Genomic DNA, 18489 nt, shown 5'->3' with positions numbered 1-18489 from the left:
TCAGTGTTGTACAACCACAGATTCAGTATAAGTGAGGTGCATATGAAAAGCCAAGTCTCACAGACAGCTGCAGGGGGCTTGCACATCTGCAAGAAATATATATATATATATATATATATATATATATATGTAGCATTTTTGAATTATATTTCTTGGTATAAAAAGATAAAGCATAACCCATTATATGTGCTTTCAGAGAACGTAGGTAAACTGCTCTGTAGGTATAATTACAGATAAATATTTTTGGTGGCAAATGGCAAAATAATGGGATGATTGCAAAGTAATGTATTATTGTATGTTACTTACACTACAGTGCCAGGCAAAATTACTATTTTTAAATAGTGATTTAGCTAGAATTACTGATTATGGAAGCACTGGAGTGGAATAACCAAGATGCAACTGTAAGGTCAGTACTACCTTTCTGTCCTTACTGTGGCATTTAACTTGCGATGCTATGTCATTTTTAAACAAAATCTGTACCCATTTCCCCATTTTCTCACTTTGTGACTAAGAAAAACCTGCTGTATGCTAATTATCATGCATGCTGGGCATTCTACAATATGTTATCATACCGTTCTTCAAGACAACTCTGCTGGCAACGCAATTCAAATGTCCACAGACCTCTGTTAATATAAGTTCTGGAATACAAGATTCTGTCATGTTGACTAATGTCACCAAATGGGCATGGGGATTTGCCGGTGATAAATGGGTTGAGGATCCGGCTTTCTCTGACCTACACCAGGGACCCATGCTAACTGTGATAGGGGTGTATGTACCTGTATTGGCCAGTGTGTGCCTGCCATAAAGCTCACCAGCCCTGAGTCAATAAGCTACTGGCTGGCCGGTGTCAAGTTACCTAGCCTGGGCTACCTGGGATAGCTCTGTTGCATGAAAGCTTGAAGTAAACCAAATCAACCTGACAAATATGAACTAAGAATTGTTACCCTCAAACTAGGTTCACTGACAGGACAGAGCTTGGAAGTGGATGACATAGTGGTACGGAGGAGGCTGGACATCCTATGTATCCAAGAGACAAGATGGAAAAGCAGTGCAGCAAAGACACTTGGCTTGGGATCCAGACTCTACTACTCAGGAGGGGGACAGGCTAGAAATGGTGTGGGAATTGTGGTGAGAGAGGCTTCAGAAGGCAGTGAAGGATATCATCAGAATTAGTGACAGACTCAGGGCAATCAGACTCCAGTGTAATGATACGGAAGTATTCATATTCTCAGCCTATGCCTCACAGCAGGGTTGTGATAGTGAGGAAAAGACTGCATTCAGACAGCAGTTGCAGGACCTACTAGATAAAGCAGGACAACATGAATTGGTGCTGATAATGGGTGACTTGAATGCGCATATCGGGAAAGACAGAATAGGATATGAGGACTGCCTGGGTCCACATGGATGGAGAAACAGGAATAAAGAAGGTAAAGCCATTCTAGACTTCAGTCTAGCAAATGGCTTGATAGTAGCCAGCACATGGTTCAGAAAGAGAGACAGTCACAAGATTACATACAAGAGTGGCTAAAATTCAACTCAGGTGGACTTCCTCCTAGTAAGGAAAGGGCATTGGCATAGAATCAGTGATTGCAAAGTCATCCCCAGTGAAACAGTCAGCCCACAGCATAAACTACTGGTTGCCATAATAAGTTACAAGCAGTGGTCAAAGAAGGCTCTAAGGTCAACAGAGACCAGGCTGAATATCTGTAATTTGACTATAGAGAATGTACAACAGTTCAAGGAATTACTCAGGGCTCTAGTACAGGAAATAGGCAGAGATGAAGAAGAATGGCAGCACCTGAAAACAGCAGGTGTGAGGACCACAGAACAGGTATGTGGCCGAACCAGGTATGGAAATAAGGTACATAAGGATAGCTGGTGGTGGAATGCATAAGATCAGGAAGTCATTAAAGTAAAGAAAAAAAATGCAGGAAAAAGTGTGAGATAGAAAAGATGGACCAGGCTAGGAAGGACTACTGGTTGGCTAACAAAGAAGCTAAGAAAGGAATTGCAATAGCAACAAACATGGCATCAGAGGCACTCTACCAACGTCTGGAATGTGACTCAGTAGGTGCCACAAAGAAACTATATTAGGTTGCAAGACAAAGACAGAAAGATTATGAAGATAGTCAGACACCCTTCATAAGGGATGCCAGCGACAACCTGCTCACCAGTCCAGACAGAGGACATCAAAGGTAGATGGAAGGGGTATTTCCAGCAGCTTCTGAATGAAGAAAACTCCACAGAAGCTGTACTGCCCCAGACACAGCCTACAATGAGAGAAGAAGAGGAGCCCAACCTAGAAGAAGTAAGAACAGCACTAAGGAAGATGAAGTCAGGGAAACCAGCAGGCTCAGATGAGGTCACAGCAGATGTGATAAAGATGCTGGGTGAGATAGGGGAGAGATGGCTTCTGAGGATACTAATAGCAGTGTGGAGAGAAAGGCATATCCCAGATGACTGGAGAATAAGCATATTTTGCCGGTATATAAGAAAAAAGGGGACATCCACAACTGTGGGGAGTACAGAGGAATCAGACTTCTGTCACATTGCATGAATGTTCTGGATATAGTGACTGATAAACGGATATGCAGAGTAGTAGAAAGTAAGATGGGAGATGAGCAGTTTGCATTTGGGATTATGATGCAGCACAACAGACTATGTTTGCAGTGAGACAGACAGTTGAGAAGAAGCTAGGGATGAGGAAAGAGTCCAACTGGACATTCCTAGAGTTGGAGAAAGCATACAAGATTCCAAGAATTTTGATATGGGCAGTACTGCAATGGTTCAAAGTCCCAGAAACAATGGTAGAATTAGTGCAGGTTATTCACAAGGACCTAATGACTCAAGTATGGATAGTGTTCTGTGTCACAGAGGGGTTCCCAGTGGGAGCAGGTGTGCACCATGGTTCATATCTGAACCCACTGCTCTTCATACTGGTGACAGACTACATTAGCAAATAGATTGGAGGGAACATATCAACAAAGTTGCAGTATGCAGATGATGTGGCATTACAGGCAAACTGAGCAAGAACTTCAGCAAAGGACATGGGAATGGAATGTAAAACTGAAGGTACATGGGATGAAACTAAGTAGAGATAAGACAGTGGTAATGGCAGCAAATAGAGAAATCAGAGAAAGCTGAAAATTGAGATAGAAGGTAAGATAGTGGAACAGGTTAATAGTTTCAAGTATCTGGAAGGGGTGGTTGAAGAGAAAGGAAGTCTGAATAAAAAGGTCAAAGCTAGAATCAGAGGGGCTGCAGCCAGCTGGCAGAGAGTGTCACCTGTAGTGAATGACAGAAAAATGCCAAATAAGCTGAAAAGTAAGGTGTACAAAGCAGTTCTGTAAATCATTTTCAAATGATGAGGCTTGTCTTCCTGCAGAGGCATAGGTACATTTCATGGAGGGGCACAACAGCTCCACGTTAACATGTGGGCACATGAAATGCCAAGTGTTGACAAGCCAAAAGATAAAGACCAACTTTTTTTCTGCAGCAGGGCAACTTCCCCAGATCCCACCCCTGAACGTAGATCGTCATCTGTGGGAGAAAAGGGAATATTCTGAAAAATGGCCATCTAGGACTTAGTATCTATAAGTCCATTTTTTTTTTCCACCATTCAGTCTCTGTGTGTCAGAACTCCCTGTACTGGTTCCTGACATGTTGATGGTTACCTGATTGAACACATCTAAAAATGCTGTGCTCTTATAAATCTAACTATTCGATACGTTTTATGTACAATCAAATTAAATGCAGAAGGGCAACAACCAATGACTGCGTATATCACTGCGAGCTATCTTACATTAAGAAGCCTACAATAGTTTTTTGCTATCTAGTTGAGATTTGAGGACAGTTCTGTAGTCTGAGGAAAGCTGACTGTCATAGAATTTGAGAACCTACAACCTGTATTGGAGTACAAATCAATGCTACTGCAGAAACCACAAACTTTCACGTTATCATTTTTCTCAGGATCAAAAAAGGGAACTGCAAAGTAAGATCAGTTAAAAACAATGCATGGTGTAACGGTATCATTTTTAGAACGAGAGTGAATTAACTAAGGAGGATCTCCACTTCTAGAGGGTCATCTAGTGCAAATGAACAAGTGCTCTAAAATTAAAACAAACTGAGGACTGCTGTGTGTTTTAGGACCCACAGTAATTACTGTGTCTGCAGACTGATGCTTGTCAGACTTTCCATCTTGGAAGAGTGCCTGAGTCTGTGCTGTTTGTCATGGTAAACAGGTTGTTGAGCCTTTACCACTGCTCTCGTGTAGATGGGAAAAGCTCATGCACAGAAAACACATTAATAAACAGCTGCACTTAACTCTCTGCTTTGACTCCTAGGAGACAATGCTATAATTTGCTTCTGTCAATACTATATTAACCACTTGGGAGACATAATGACATTTCACATATGGTGTGATATTTTTAAACTTATTTGGATGTGAAATTATGACAGTGTGAAATTCTAATGAAGTAAACACAGAGTATCACTGTGAAAACCACCATATACAGCTTTAAGACGTGCATAAAGGACAGTTTATCTAGCTGTATACATTGTTATGTTTTCATTTAAGGTAGGATTGTCATACAGCACTTACATGCTTGTTTACTTTTTCTTGAGAATATGTCAAGCATAAAAGGGTTAGGACAGGTCAGTGTTGCTAAGCATGAAACACAATTAGAATTTGGCATTAGTGATATTAAAATGCTAATGTTAAGTCCAAAGTATTTTCATAATACATTTGCATGCTTGTATTGATCTTAAGATGTTGTTGTAAGTAGGCAGGGTTCTCACAACACTGTTGTACTTCTTCTGTCATATTAAAATGTTGTTATAACAAAACAGTATTCACAAAACCTTGCTACAACAATATAATGATATTATGAAGCTGCTATGAGGCAGCACTATATTTATAATACTGTTATCCCACCATGTTAATATAAAATGCTGTTGTAAGCCACCAGAATGCTGCTATACTCCTGGAGTAATTATGTTTTTAGTACTATGAAGAAGTATCAGTGCAAATCTGTAGTGATATACAAGTACTACTGCATAAGAGTAATAAGTCTAGAATACTGGAGTAATGTAGTAATAATGATAGAACAATACTGGGCTTCATCAGTGATGCCAGAATAGTGCCGTTCGTCTTCTGTAGAAAAGTGCAGTAAAAAGTATTTTGCATATAATCGCCTTTCTTGTGTTTGTTCTTCATGCATTTCAGCCACACGATTGACATTGACACTCTTTGAATATAAGTAAAAGATAATATAAAAATTGAATGAAACAACGCTAATTTTTCCTGCCATTCATACTTTCTGCCTGTTCTTCTGAAGACGTTTTTATTATACTCTCTGAAAGTGTGCACATAGCTTCAAAAATATAACTGTAACTAAAACATGCTTCACTTCTGCCTAGTTATAATCCTCAGTAGTCTTTCTGCTCATTAGCAGGTAAGTAAATCTTAGCCTAAGGGTAACACTGCCTCTTTGCAGTACTTGTAATAAAGCATAATGTCCCTGTAACTTCTCTTGTCGTTGTTTACTATATAGCATCAAGAGACAGCAAATGTACTCTATTTGCACTTTTTTCTTTATCAAAATATACCATTTACAATTCATAATATCGTTTGTATCTACCATATTCCATCTGCAATGTGTTTTTTTTTTCATTACATACTTCCATTTTAATTTATCCAAATATTTTGGGTTTCTAATACCATGACAGGAATGGACCCCATTCCTAAGTATGATTAAAGTTCATGAAGTTAGTATTGTTTCAGTCTTTGATGTCAGCCAGAAGTGCACTTTGCAGCACCGGCAATGTGCCCATTAATGACTCCTTCTGCAGTTCGTATGGAGTTACATGTACACCAGCATATCTAAATAACACTGTCAATTCTTTTTTATGAGGCCCATTGCTCCTACTGCTATTGGAACTGTCTGGGTATCCTCCTTCTACATTGCCCTTGTTTCTGCCTGCAAATAGTAGTATTTTATGACTTTGTGTCTCTCTATAAGTAAGTCACTATAATCACTGGGTGCATCAATTTCAGTGATCAATGCTACTTTTGTCTTCTTTTCATGAACTACTATATCTGGTTTTCTCACATCTGTTTTTTGAACTGTTGGTAATGGGTGATTCCATGTAATATAAACTTCATCATTTTCTATAATGCTTTGTGGTTCATGTTTCCAGTGCTTCTCATCTACTACAATATTTTAATGTTTGCACAATCCCCAGTGCAACAGTCTTGCCACATTATTATGCCTTTCAGTATACAGGTCCACTGCCAACAGTGTATCACACTCAGCAACAAGATGTGTGACTGTTTCCAGTTCTGTTTTACAGAACTTGTACTTGTCACTTTCTCCCACGTGTTCAATTGACTTTTTAAACTGATGTGTACATAGTCCACTATCCTTGGCTGCTAATATTAACCTTTCATCTTTTGGTTTAAATTCGCCTCTCATTAACCATTCCTTCATCAGATCCTGATCTACATGAGGTTGTTCAAAGAGTTTTCTGTACTTGGAGCTATATTTATGCCTTTTCCACATTTCTTGCCTTCTCATCTGATCTGTCCACTTATATTCTTTCTTTTGTTTTTTGGCACATTCAGTTGCTGTCTGATTTTTGTCTACTTCTGGTTTGGTTTGCATTCCTGCTTGACATCAATATGCTTCTGTTAAACTAAGCAGGGAAGTCATCTTAAATTTGCTCTCTTCAGGTTTCAAAACTTTCACTATGTTTGGATCTGGTGAGCTCAGCAGCTATGTATGAAGTCCTATGATTGTAAATCTATACATGTAATCAATTTTGTGGAGCCCCATACCTCTTTCAGAAAGAGGGATATATAACTTATTACAGCAGAGTCGCTTCCAGGTGTTTATGCAGTTACCTCCTCAAATATTGCTTGTTCATATTTGCATTAATAATTCCAAAGCCATGCTACATACAAGGTATCAGAATATTTTATCTTGAAGCATACATAATGGCAAACACAATTGTATTGATATCTGACCTCTGTCAATGAGTATTTTTAGAACTGTAGCATGATACCTTAATTTTTAAAGGCTTAAGCCACACCCACTTGCAATAAAAGGTACACACTCAAAAGAGCTGTACTGGAGGGAATGAGTTAATCTTGGTGTACAATGATTTTTATAAATTATTTGATAAGTGTGAAGCATTTATCTTGTTTTCCTGTCTATATGATCCACTACCTTTTGGTGTCAGTCAATCACTCCAAAATTGTAAGTTAGAACAAGGAGAGCACATTAGTTTACAGCTTGGACTTTGTTCCTATATCTCAGGGCTGTTTTCAGTATTCATTTTAGTTTCCTAAAATATGTTTTACTGAGTTTTGTTCAAATTTATTCATGTTTTATTATTAATCCTTCATCAGTTCCCAAACATTTATACATTCCATCCTGCTCAAGTTCCTTTATATCACATTCCTGTCCCAGACTGATATTTTCTTGGTCCTGCAGCTTTCCTGCTTGAAAGGTAGCTTTTGCACATTTATCAAGGCCAAATGACATTTTAAATCATCCGAGAAAGTTTTGACCACTTGCAGTTGTGCTTTCAGCTCCTCATCTGATGAACTACACAATTTTAAATCATCCACAAAAAGAAGATGAGAAGTCTTTACACTTTCCTACTGTCTGGGAGACAAATTGTAACAATGCCCTAATCTGTTAAGTAGATGGCTTAATGCTAATGATTTCTCTTCCTTTACAGCTGCCCTTCCTCCTTATTTTCAGTGCTCCCCCAAATGAATATCTGGTGGTACACTGCCACCACAGTACATTACCATACAACCTCTATTTAATATTACATTTGATATAAAGACACCAGGTACTAATTTTCCTCTGTGAGTTGTTGTTTCTTTCGGCTTTTCCCGGTTAGGGGTCGCCACAGCGGAGCTCCGGTCTGCTAATGATTGGCAGTAGATTTTTACGTGTGGAGTTGCCAGCCCTGACGCACAACCTTCAACGAAGGTACACCCATTCATGCATGTCTCCACACAGAAGACACTTTAGCTGAGAATCGCACAGGACAACGTCTTACTGTGAGGCGACAACGCTACCGCAGCACAGTAATATTATTAAAATACAACTATTACCTGCAGTTGCAAACAGATTGATGTAATTACTTTTTATGTTGTTGTGAAGCATTTCATCTGCACAGTAAGAAATTTCAAGCTGAAGCATAAACACTTTTCATGTATGGTCACAGCTTAAAACAATCCAGCAATGTGTGTATCAAGCAATCAGCTAACTCCCGTCCTGCTTCCTAACATATGGGCAGTACAATAAGGACATTGCAAGAAACTCCAGCCCAGCTTAACACTAAAACATTGCACCTTATGTGACATCAGTGGTATATTGACATGCACATCTAACAATTTAAATCTGGCACAGACTTCAAGAGACTCTTTAATATAGTGACCACCCACTTTTAGGGGTACGGAGCACTCCTATAGACTCATGCTCATATTTGTGAATCAGACCATTAGCCTCATATCTGGTTGAAGAAATAAAGTGGCTACTGGTCTGCAAAGCTGGTACGCTGTAAACCTTTTGGAAAAATAACATCACTTCAGAATTATTGTTCAGCATGTCACATAAGGTCAAAGATTAGATGGTAAAATATCTACCTCTGCATACGTAAATGACCCAAACAAGCTACCAAGTTAAAAAGAACAGACATTTGTTAACATGTGACATTTGCCCATATTGCTATACATTATCATCATCAATAACCCTTTGCTATCATATTTGTGCTGAACTTCTTTGTATTTACTGAGGTACCCTGTGTGCTGATCTCCCAGTAACAAAGTACTTGCCTGGGTTATGGCATTCATCTTTCCAGTATCTTAGTTGAATCTGTGGAAAGTGGTGAATAGCAGGGCACTGTTGGAAATGATACTGCATGTCATTTAAGGTAAATAACTTCTTGATAAAACTAATTTTATATATCTGCTAAGGTCATAAATGTAATATTTTAACTTGCTACTCTTTTCAAGTTAACTATGCTACAGTGAATTTATAAACCAAGTCCCCCACCCCAGAGGTAAAATCACACATTTTTAAACAATTCCATCAAGGCTGTTATCTATTCCTTTGTGTACCTGCACATCAAAAGGTACATATTATTTCCCCTGACACACAGAACAAACCAAATATTTCAGCTTTCTGCCTCCTTTCAAGCCCTCATTGTCTTGCTTGTTACCAAAGTGCCGTCGCTATCAGCTTTCTTCCTCTTTGAAAAGTCTTCAATATTGACACAGAGTTGCAGTATCCAAATCCTAGTCTGAAACTCTTATCTATTGCCTTCAGGTTGCCTCCCTAGCAAAGTTAACCCTAACCCTGACCCATAATATTTAACAAATCACATACACAGTCATACACATTCATGATGAGGGTTTTGCACACCTGCATATCAGAAATCACTGTCAAGACACTTCCTGGATTCCAGGATAAAATGAGACAGAAACATAGAAATAGTCAGAACGGGAATAGTAAAAGGAGTACAAACCCCATTATGTGACGAAAACTACAAGACAGCAGCTTTGTGAGGCAGTTTGATAATGATGACTGTTGCAGAAATGGGTATTTTGAAAAAGTTTAATAGAGCATGGAAAACGGTTTAGGTTTGCTGGAAATGTTTTAGGTTTGCTTTTATTTCTGTTACAGATTGACTATGACCACTACGTGTAATTGTTTGGCAGTCTGAATTCTGTCTGAGATGGAGAAGGGGTGGCCACCCTGAATGTAAGCAGATGGTGGGGTATTAGTGGGATTATTAAAGAGGTACCAATCGGTCCCTGCCTGAAGTGCAAGCATTCTCATAATGCATTTAAGCAGATGCAGCCAGGTGATCAAAGCTACTTAAATAGCAATCAGCAGGTGAAGACAGCAAACAGGTATTAAAGATGTACATAACAGCTCTTTGTTATGTGCTAATCGACGTCTGGTGAAAGCCACAGAGAACTAACTAGTTGCTCTTCCAGTTATGTTATATGAATGCACCATGTGCCATTGACTGCACTTAAGCCTAAGTCTGCATGACCATATTATTTCTTTGTTTATTTTAATGGGATGCATTCGTAGATGGACACGCAGCTCAAAAAGTCTAAGCTGCACAATCCGAGTACCTATACACCCTGAATCCATGTGCAGGAGCACATCCACATGTTCATGCTACTACTTATTGGTATCTCAGCAAAAAGACATACTTACATAAATAAATAAATAAATACTGCTTAGTACAGGAGGAATCATGTGCTTACAAGTGCATTGCTCGTATTTTGGTACAATATAAGTCACAAGCATTGCAAGGTCATACAAAGGTCTTACAATGAATAGGAACAAGCAACAGATAATACAAATCACTACAGCATCTTGAACATATCGATTTATTTGGGGCACTCTGTAATGGAATAGCTAGAGAACCAATCAGATCAAAAAATTCCATGAGCATGCAGCATGTTACAACTAAAGGGATGAGTGGATGAAATCTGACCATTTTCTGATACAGTTCAGAGGATGACCTGGGCACATAAGCCATTTGTTTAGGGCCTTGAAATAAGACATCATATATTGACCAGTCACAGATGCAGACAAGTAACAAAGATTATGCACTTTCTGTGCATTACATACTCAAGCATGCAGCCCAGTCAGTGGACAGGGGTATAGGAAGAAAGCATCTGACTCCAATCAGTATGAAGATAGCCAGTTGCGCTGCTCTCTGGGCTCCCATTATGACACTTCTAGCTTAGAAAGATGCATATCAGTAAAGCAAACAATCCTTTTGTGAAGTGGGGCATCTGCAAGCTCACTGAAATGGTAGGAGAAAACGGTGGCCACTGCCAGCAAGGAAGACATTAAATGATCACAATGCAAGGACTGAAAAACAGATAGTAAACAAGACGCTCTGCATACCTCCCGAGGCTGAAGCAACTACTACTAATGTAAAAAAGTGGGCATGCATAAACCAATGTAAGTATGCCTGAAGGAAAAAAAGGCAAATGTGTCTTATATCTAACAGAAGAATGTACCCTACACCACCAAACCAATAAGTGTCCCCTAATGAAGTCCTGCACAATGTACAAAACAACAGTATTGACTACTCTTAAGTTTAAACTATAACACTTTAGGGACTATGCTTCAATGAGAAAATGTATCACCTGATATAGGCAGAGTACTATAGGTAGTAAATAAAGTAATGCAGAGTACTATAGGGAGTAAATAAAGTAATGTATTGTAGCCAGACATTAACTCATGCATGACAATTTGGCACCACCATCTGTATCAATTTTAATTTGCACTTTTCCACATTATGAAACTAAATGTGTATATATATATATATATATATATATATATATATATAAATATATATATATATATATATATATATATATATATATATATGTATATATATATATATATATATATATATATATTTATAGATATATATTATCTGTATGTACATTCCCCCAGGGACTAACATAGCTACTCTAGAAGATATCTTCCACTGGCTATCTAGTACCTACCCCCAAGAAACCATAGTTCTCGAAGATTTTAACATAGACTGGAACACCTGCTTCTCAGAATCTCCGACCACCCATGTAAACCTGCATGCGTTCACACAGATCATAGCCACCCCTACCAGGATAGGCAAACCTAATTATAACTAAAGTATACTAGATTGGATACTTATCAATAGTCATCCCCAACTGTTCATGTCTGGGACCCTCCCTGAAGATCTAAGTGATCACCTTCTTACATATATAATTAAACATAAAGCTATTAACCCCCAACAGCCCATCTTCAGAACTGTAAGAAATAGTAAGAACTTTAACCCTGCCAAATTCCAAGAGGAACTTAACTCATGCAAATGGTCAGTCCTAAAACACCTGCCCTTAGAGGAAGCTGTTGTCTACTTTAATAACAAATTCCTTGCCATTCTAGATTCTTATGCTCCTGTTCGCTCCATTAGAACAAAAGCAGAAATTGCACCGTGGCTTTCTAAAGACCCCAAATTAAAAATCACCTGCAGAAACATAGTATGGGCTTTATGGCATACTACAAAAGCCCCCCAAGATCAAAATAAATATCGGCAGCTAAGGAATGAGACTAAAAAATCCATTTTACTTGACAAAAAAAAAACTACTACTGTAATCTTCAACAAAAAAATCAAAACAATCCTCAGAAGTTTTGGGCAAGTACAAATAAACTATTACATCCAGGACAAACCACCACCCCAACCCCAGCAGCCTCTATTTATAAACCACCTGAGGAAGTTTCAGACACCTTTAATAGTTTCTTCACTGAGACTATCCAAGCCCTAGCTAACCAACTACCTCCAAGCTGTCCTGGCCCAGAATCCACCACCCCCAGTACCCAACTCTCCTTTAGCTTCCAACTGGTTGCTACATCACTAATCCTTGCCCTAATCAGAAAATTAAAACCAACTACACTATCAGCTAATCTACTCCCCACTATCTACAAAAAGCCATAGATGCCATAACATACCCCATCACCATACTAATCAATTGTACCATAGCAGAAGCCACAATCCCCTCTATCTGGAAAACATCCCATGTGATACCACTCCACAAAAGCAGTAGCTCTATTGAACTATCTAATTTCAGACCAATAGCTATATTGTCTCCACTGGCTAAAATCATGGAAAAATGTATTTATAGACAACTGCTACATCACCTAATTCAGAACAATCTTTTGGCAAACTCTCAGCATGGCTTTAGGCCTCACCACAGTACCACCTCAGCCCTCCTAGCCTTTTCTAACACCATAAACTATAACCGTAACATTAATAAGTTATCCTCTGCCCTCTTCTTGGATCTCTCCAAGGCTTTTGATTTGGTTGGTCACCAGCTACTTATCCACACCCTGAAAACAATTTGCTTAGATACAAAAGCTCTTCAATGGTTCCAGTCTTATCTGAGTAGTAGACAGCAAGCTATCCTATGGGAAAATAAACTATCTAATCTCCTACCTAGTACCCTGGGAGTCCCCCAGGGTTCTATACTAGGACCTCTGCTGCTTTCCATCTTCATTAATGACCTTTACACAGTCATCCCTAATGCTAACTGTATTCAATATGCAGACAATTCCTCTCTAATCTACTCGGCTACACCCCAGTCAGATCTGTGGACATCAACCCAGGAAACTTTTAACATAGTTGAAAACTGGCTTTCTGATCATCGTCTGATCTTAAACGCCAATAAAACAAATTGCTACTTTTCTCACCTACTCATAGGTCCACTGCATTTTCCTTTACCATAAAATCTAATAATGGAACCATAATCTCCCCAGTCACCTCTTCGAAACTTCTAGGTGTTATCATCGATAATAATCTCAAATTTGATATGCATGTCAACCAAACTATCAAAACTATAAATAAAAACGTGGGTCACTTTACAAAATTAAACCCTTCCTAACCCCACTAGCTAGAACTGCCATTGCACACTCTCACCTACTCTCGACTCTTCTCTACACATCCCCTCTACTTACCAACTTAAGCAAAACTGAGCTTAACAAATACTCTAGCTGCTACAATCACATTGTCAGATTTGCCATTGGGATGCCCTTCAGGACATACCACTCTGTAACAACCTAATCTATCTTGGGTGGTTAGAGCTGCCCAGCCTAATTCAGTATAACCAACTTATAGTGGCACATAAAGTACTTAACCAACCTGACAATACACCTGCACTTAAAAACATTATTAACCCCAACAACAATCTCAGACCTCTTCGCTCTTCCAATAGATTGCTAGTTCAAACTGTCAAAACTAATAATTCAGTTGGTGTCTCTGTTTGTCAACTCTGTAGGTAGAACTTGGAACTCTCTCCCTGCAGACATCACCTTAGAATCCATCCTGAGTCAAATTAAGAAAAAACTCAAACAGTATTTGAAACTAAACTGGCTATGTCCTTGTACCAAGCCTGACTAGCTCTCTTATTGTAATGGTGTCTAAAATATGTACTTCAGCTTAGATGTCTTACAAATCCTAGGTCTTTTACCTTGGAAATTCTTAAACTTCGCGAACTGTATATCTTGATTATATAGAGTGTCTGGAGATAGTGTTTAATATGAATAATGCAAGTATCTGTATGTACCTTGGAGCTTTTCTCCCCCGGGCCTCTGCTGAAAATGGACATGTATCCAGTCAGACTATCCCGGTCAACAAATGTAAAATAAAATACATTGTAAACATTTGTACTTGATTTTCACTCATGTCTTTTTTGTTAAATGCATTGAAAATAGCGGTTATAGAAAGTGTTAAAAACTCTCTTTTATTTTTTTATCATAATGCCTCCTGTATCATGACATCTCATAGTCAGGAAGAACACAGAAAGGTTTCTGTTGAACACAATGAAATGGTAATCAAGTACGAATTACTGCTTCCACAGGAGTTAGTATCCATACTTTAGGATTAACTGAATGTTGTCATAATGTTACTAAGCAAGAAATACACTTCTTTCATTGAATTCCCCTTTCAACAAAACAAACAGTTTACAGATAAATATTTTTGCATCCATTATTCTGAAGCCACATTCTGGCAGTTCTCTTTTTCACAATGTAGATTTTTCTACAAAATTTATGATCGTTATCAGACAACTCAAAGTGGGATAAATTAAAAGGGTCTACTTCACCCTGTCGAAGGCCGACAATATCGAATCTGATATTGTCGGCACCAAAATGTCGGAAGCGAAAGTCATTGCGCGTGTAAATGGAAATCTCCGTAAGGGGAGATTTCTGTTTACTGCAATGTAGTGCAATCTCGGAGTTGGTATATTTAAGTAGCGGGGGGTGTGGGGGGTGCAGAGGGGCTTGCCCTCCTGCAAAGAGCAATTTATGTTGTGTTTGGGTGTTTTTTTTTTGGTTTTTTTTGTGTGTTCGATGTTCGGGAGTTTTGACATTTTCGTGTCGACTATTACACTGTCGACAGTTTGAGTTTTCGACAGCATAATATACATGCAAATTAAAATGGATTCTGGTTAAATAACAACATTGTGTCATATTCCCAAACAAATTAATTCCAGAATTTGGCTTTAAACTGACTTTGTGGAGCTTTTAGTTGCATGAAAATATTAAAATGTATTTAATGAAATATTTTAATTTTATTCAGTTTTAAGCATCCAGCAATCCACATCAGACACTGTCAAGCAGTAATGTAATGTTTCAAGTATTGGCTGCATGCTTCTGGTCTCATTTAAAAAGCATATTTTAGTATTAAAAGCCCCTTTTCAAAGTTTTTGCTTACCTACATATAGAATTATAATGGCCTAGAAAAACATCATTTTTAAGCTTGGAATGAAAGAAATAAAATAACTTGGACTTCAGAGTTTTGCTGTAAGTTCCATGTGGTTATCTAATGCATTAGTATTTTTATTAATATTTATAAATAAAAACTTTAGGGAAAATGGCTGGGTTAAGTCACCCCACAGACTGACAAGTCAAAGGAAAACAGTATAAAACTATTACATTCCTGTTTAAACTATCCACAACACTGGCCCTTTTCATTTATTTTGATGCAGTAATAGATTTTCCTTGTGGGCTATCTGAAAGACATAAGTCTCATGACATAATAATGCCATACAAATCCGTAAAGTAGAGCTTTTTTAGCCAAATATAACATAAAACATAAAAAAAATAATATAAAACATAGCTCCTTTTGGCATCTATTTCTCTGAAATGGAAGCAAATTCCAAAGGTCTATGGCTGACTACATTTGCAGATGATTGCAAGCTGGGGGTTATAATTGACTCCCCTGCAAACATAAGCACTCTTCAAGATTGCATATCTCTGACTAGCAAATGATACCATAGCCATAGTCTTAAACTCAATGCATAATTGCAGCCTTTGGGAAGTCAACCATCCAGGATAACTTTCATGTTGATAATATACCCCTAAGAGTTTATCCTTTGGTCAGGGATCTGGGTATGCACATAGACAGTAGCCTAACCTTTGACTACCATGTGGCCACAGTAGTTAGGAAATCCTTTTACATTTTGCAACTTATAAGTAAGAAAATAGCATATAGGTCCAAAGAGGTCATTATCCCACTTTAGTCTGCCCTTATCAGAACAGTCATAGAGTACAATGCTCCCTTTGTTAAGTACCTGACCAGGCATATGCAGCAACTAGAATGAACTCAAAGGTTCCTTACAAAAAAATACAGGGCACAACAAACTTGCCTTATTCAAAGCACCTTAAAGTTCTTTTCCTCTACTCATTCTCCTATAGATTGCTGAGGGTGATCTATGCCTGGCTTACAAGGCATCCACAAACTCCACACTTATGAATCTCCTGCATATTCATAAGTCAAAGAGTACCCAAAATATAAGTTCTAGGGACCTGAATTTTGTATGTGACTTAAACAGAACATGCTGGAGAGACAGATATGTGTCCCAGAGATTGCCCCTCCTACGGAACAGGCTTCTCATCCATGTGAAGTTGAGTTTGTCTATTACCCAGTTTAAGTCCAACTTAGACCAGTGAAATGGGAATAGGAAATTTACACCAAGTAACTCAGAAATCACTTTCTCACATGTTTCAGTGAAACAATTAATTGCTCAAAACACATGTACTGTTTTGAGAAGTTTCTCCCTTCCCCTCATGCCGTGCTTCCATGGAGTTGGCATATAAATGTTTGTGAAGGTTTGAGTAGTTTGACATTCCCTTGGGGGAAGCAGGCAGCCTTACCTGCGTTCAAAAGATGCATATTATTGAGTTGCTCTATTTCATTCATCAAAACTTAAGTTATTAAAAATGAAGATGTGAGACATTAAGGTTTAGTGACACTTTCTTATAGAGAAGCATTCCCATTTGTATACCATCAGCATCATAAAACAAAATAATGTCTAAACTCACTCTTTTAGTGTTTAACTCAAGAGAAAAGGAAGACTATTGATTCTGTTTAGAAATGGGAACTATCATTTTTGGGGAGATGGGTTACCTAACAAAACTATAAGTAAAGAAATGCTCTACAAAATAGCACACTAGAACAGTAGAAATAATTGCTTTTATTGGGGTGCTGTGCCCCTACTCTAAGCTTCATGATACACTTCCACTATAAGAATGGAATGGGCATAAGGCTTATTGAAATGGCACATGTGTACTCTCTACATTTTACAAAATCTTACATAAAGCATTACATATAAATTTTCAATCCTTTAAATATTGCACCAGACCTTTTTTTCATTTACTGTTTAGTGACTTTTTGTGTTAGACAGCAAACATCTATTATTATGACCATAGTTAAAAAGTTCACTTGTTTAATACATTGCCATGAATATATCCAATGCTACCCAAATCCCAAAACCCAAACATGACTTATCCCACTGGAAAAGAAAGGTTCTTTGTCTTTTGCTATCACTTTGCAGGCCTAAAACACCACAAGAGACATGAAATACTGTTCAGGTAGAACAAATGGATTTTCAGATGTCAGTAGTTAAAAATATATCAAAGATCCTAAAAGTCAGTGACAAAATTTCAAACAGAAGTCCTTTCTGCAGATAAAAAAAGAATTGCACTCTACATGTAAAGAGATGTAGCTGACTCCATTTAATGTGCAAAGATTTTACTTCAAAATACTTTCATTAACATTACGAGCTGCACAAGATCTGATTTGTTAAACTGTATAAAATTATCAAGTTCTCCAAAACAGTAGCCTTCTACAACCCATGTTCATGTGTGTACAGTGATAGAGGTCCAGTTCTGTTTCTAGACATGAACAATTGATTTTTCATTAAAAAGCTACTGCTGAGCCCTAATATTATCAGAGTCCTATAAACATGCCTGTTCACTTTATTAGCAACTTCATACAGTGTAAAGCATCAGCAGCAACACACATCAAAGAGCACTAGTGTAAAGCATCAGCAGCAACTCACATCAACGAGCTCTAGTGTAAAACATCAGCAGCAACACACAATGAGCACTAGTGTAAAGCATCAGCAGCAACACATCAATGAGTACTAGTGTAAAGCATCAGCAGCAAGACACATCAATGAGCACTAGTGTAAAGCATCAGCAGGAACACACAATGAGCTCTAGTGTAAAGCATCAACAGGAACGCACAATGAGCACTAGTGTAAAGCATCAGCAGCAACACACATCAATGAGCACTAGTGTAAAGCATCAGCAGCAACACACATCAATGTGCAATAATGTAAAGCATCAGCAGTAACACACATCAATGAGCACTAGCGTAAAGCATCAGCATCAACACACATCAATGTGCACTAGTGTAAAGCATCAGCAGCAACACACATCAATGAGCACTAATGTAAAGTATCAGCAGCAACACACATCAATGAGCACTAGTGTAAAGCATCAGCAGCAACACACAATGAGCTCAAGTGTAAAGCATCAGCAGGAGCACACAATGAGCACTAGTGTAAAGCATCAAAAGCAACACACATAAATGAGCTCTAGTGTAAAGCATCAGCAG

At 38.2% G+C, this 18489-nt stretch overlaps 1 protein-coding gene across 3 annotated transcripts in view; it reads right to left on the bottom strand.

The window, feature by feature from the left end:
* The window catches only part of SATB2 (SATB homeobox 2), a 419213-nt gene that overhangs the window by 235092 nt on the left and 165632 nt on the right, over window positions 1–18489 (bottom strand). The window lies entirely within an intron of this gene.

This window comes from Protopterus annectens, chromosome 2.part0 (genome assembly GCF_019279795.1).
Source record: "Protopterus annectens isolate FY-2018-M chromosome 2.part0, PAN1.0, whole genome shotgun sequence".
In the NCBI taxonomy this organism is placed as follows: Eukaryota; Metazoa; Chordata; order Ceratodontiformes; family Protopteridae; genus Protopterus; species Protopterus annectens.
Note: the sequence above shows the minus strand (reverse complement) of the source record. Positions and strands in the feature narration are given on the sequence as shown.